General features: G+C 41.0%; 1 non-coding gene across 1 annotated transcript; it reads left to right on the top strand.

Annotated features, from left to right (window-relative positions):
* The first annotated feature begins 2,429 nt into the window (after positions 1 to 2,429).
* Positions 2,430 to 2,537, top strand: LOC148572117 (small nucleolar RNA R71). Its single transcript, XR_015907792.1, has one exon. It is a non-coding gene; the product is annotated as a small nucleolar RNA R71 (small nucleolar RNA).
* The last annotated feature ends 906 nt before the right edge of the window (positions 2,538 to 3,443 follow it).

Here is a 3,443-nt window from a genome sequence, read left to right as displayed (position 1 = left end):
GTGGGGTTTATGAGGTAGGTTTATGGGGAAGAGTGGATGGATGTGAGTGGTGAATAGGTAATAGGGAAGAGAGATTGAGGTGATTGGTGAAGGGTTTTGGGGAAAGGTGTTTATTGGGAAGAGAGGATGAATGAGAAGAGGGAAGAGTATGAGTGGAGGTAGGTGGGGATCCTGTGGGGTCCACAGATGCTGAGATGATCCTATGGGATCCACAGATCCTGATGTGTCAAGAAATTGCATCCCTGCACCAATTAGGCATGTAAAATGCCTTTGAATGCAATTCTGGCGTTTAAACACCGAATTGGTGCTTGTTCTGGGCGTTCAGCGCCCAGATGCAGCATGTTTCTGGCGTTGAACGCCAATTCTATGCTTGTTTCTGGCGTTCAGCGCTAGTTTTCCTCAGTGTGCATTCTTGACATCTGAACGCCAGGATGCTGCTTGTTTTGGGCGTTCAACGCCAGATCCATGCTCTGTTCTGGCATTGAACGCCATCCAGATGCTCCTTACTGGCGTTTAAACGCCAGTAAGTCCTTCCTTCAGGGTGTGATTTTTCTTCTGCTATTTTTTATTCTATTTTTAATTTTTTGATTTATTTTGCGACTCCACATGATCATGAACCTAATAAAACATGAAAGAACAATAAAACAAAAATAAAATTAGATAAATAAAAATTGGGTTGCCTCCCAACAAGCGCTTCTTTAATGTCAATAGCTTGACAGTGGGCTCTCATGGAGCCTCACAGATGTTCAGAGCATTGTTGAGACTTCCCAACAACAAACTTAGAGTTTGGATATGGGAGTTCGACACCAAACTTAGAGTTTGGTTGTGGCCTCCCAACACCAAACTTAGAGTTTGATTGTGGGGGCTCTGTATGACTCTGTTTTGAGAGAAGCTTACTGTGCCTCTTTTCCATGTTTACAGAAGGATGTCCTTGAGTTTTAAACACAAGGGAGTCCTCGTTCAATTGAAGGACTAGTTCACCTCTGTCAACATCAATCACAGCTCTTGCTGTGGCTAGGAAGGGTCTTCCAAGGATGATGGATTCATCCTCATCCTTCCCAGTATCTAGGATTATCAAAATCAGCAGGGATGTAAAGGCCTTCAACCTTTACTAACACGTCCTCTACCTGTCCATAAGCCTCTTTTCTTGAATTGTCTGCCATCTCTAATGAGATTCTAGTAGTTTGCACCTCAAAGATTCTCAGTTTCTCCATTACAGAGAGTGACATGAGGTTTATTCCTGACCTAAGGTCACATAGAGCCTTCTCAAAGGTCATGGTGCCTATGGTACAAGGTATTAGGAACTTTCCAGGATCCTATTTCTTCTGAGGCAATCTCAGTTGATCCAATGCATTTAGTTCATGGGTGAACAGGGGAGGTTCATCTCCCTAAGTCTCATTACCAATTAAATTGGCATTCAGCTTCATGATTGCACCAAGGAACTTGGCAACTTGCTCTTTAGTAACATCCTCATTCTCTTCTGAAGAGGAATACTCATCAGAGCTCATGAAAGGCGTAAGGAGGTTTAATGGAATCTCTATGGTCTCTAGATGAGCCTCAGAGTCCTTTGGTTTCTCAAAGGGAAACTCCTTATTGATCACTGGACGTCCCAGGAGGTCTTCCTCACTGGGATTCACGTCCTTCTCCCCTCTTGTGGGTTCGGTCATGATGGTCAATTCAATGGCCTTGCACTCTCCTTTTGGATTTTCTTCTGTATTGCTTGGGAGAGTACTAGAAGGGATTTCAGTGATCCTTTTACTCAGCTGGCCCACTTGTGCCTCCAAATTTCTAATGGAGGACCTTGTTTCATTCATAAAACTCAGAGTGGCCTTAGATAGATCAGAGACTAAGTTTGCTAAATTAGAGGTATTTTGTTCAGAGTTCTCTGTCTGTTGCTGAGTGGATGATGGAAAAGGCTTGCTATTGCTAAACCTGTTTCTTCCACCATTATTAAAGCCTTGTTGAGGCTTTTGTTAATCCTTCCATGAGAGATTTGGGTGATTTCTCCATGAGGGATTATAAATGTTTCCATAGGGTTCACCCATGTAATTCACCTCTGCTATTGCAGGGTTCTCAGGATCATAAGCTTCTTCTTCAGAAGATGCCTCTTGAGTACTGTTGGATGCAGCTTGCATTCCATTCAGACTCTGAGAAATCATATTGACTTGCTGAGTCAACATTTTATTCTGAGCCAATATGGCATTCAGAGTATCAATTTCAAGAACTCCCTTATTCTGAGGCGTCCCATTACTCACAGGATTCCTCTCAGAAGTGTACATAAACTGGTTGTTAGCAACCATGTCAATAAGTTCTTGAGCTTCTGTAGGCGTTTTCTTTAGATGAATGGATCCACCTGCAGAAGTATCCAATTACATCTTAGCTAATTCAGACAGACCATCATAGAATATATCCAGGATGGTCCATTCTGAAAGCATGTCAGAAGGACACTTTTTGGTCAGTTTCTTGTATCTCTCCCAAGCTTCATAGAGGGATTCACCTTCTTTCTGTCTGAAGGTTTGAACATCCACTCTAAGCTTACTCAGCTTTTGAGGAGGAAAGAACTTGGCTAAGAAAGCCGTGACCAGCTTATCCCAAGAGTTCAGGCTATTTTTGGGTTGAGAGTCAAACCACACTCTAGCTCTGTCTCTTACAGCAAACGGGAAAAGCATGAGCCTATAGACTTCAGGATCTACTCCATTAGTCTTAACAGTATCACAGATCTACAAGAATTCAGTTAAGAACTAAAAAGGATCTTCAGATGGAAGTCCATGAAACTTGTAGTTTTGCTGCATCAGAAAAACTAATTTAGGTTTCAGCTCAAAATTGTTTGCTCCAATGGCAGGAATGGAGATGCTTCTTCCATGTAAATTGGAATTAGGTGCAGTAAAGTCACCAAGCATCCTCCTTGCATTATTATTATTTTCAGCCTCCATCTCCTCTTCCTGTTCGAAAATTCCTGTAAGGTTGTCTCTGGATTGTTGTATTTTAGCTTTTCTTAGTTTTCTCTTCAGAGTCCTTTCAGGTTCAGGGTCTGCTTCAACAAGAATGTTCTTGTCCTTGCTCCTGCTCATATGAAAAAGAAAGAAATAGAAAATAATAATAAGAATCCTTTTTACCACGGTATAGAGGTTCCCTTGTGTGAGTAGAAGAAAAGAAGATTGTAATGTAAGGAAAGAGAAGGGAGGAGAATCCAAACACAAGGGTGAGGATAGGAGCAGAGATATGAGGTGAGGAGAAGTGTTAGTAAGTAATTAAATAAATAGAAGGAGATGAGAGAGAGAAGTTTTCGAAAATAATTTTTGAAAAGGAGTTGATGATTTTCGAAAATTAAAGGGGAAATAAATTTAAAATTTAAAACAATCAATTGATTAAAAAGAATTTTTGAAAAAGAGGGAGGTATTTTCGAAAATTAGAGAGGGATAGTTAGTTAGGTAGTTTTGAAA

The sequence above is a fragment of the Arachis ipaensis genome, chromosome B3 (genome assembly GCF_059453495.1).
Source record: "Arachis ipaensis isolate K30076 ecotype BB chromosome B3, ASM5945349v1, whole genome shotgun sequence".
In the NCBI taxonomy this organism is placed as follows: domain Eukaryota; kingdom Viridiplantae; phylum Streptophyta; class Magnoliopsida; order Fabales; family Fabaceae; genus Arachis; species Arachis ipaensis.
This window is presented reverse-complemented; position numbering and strand designations above follow the sequence as displayed.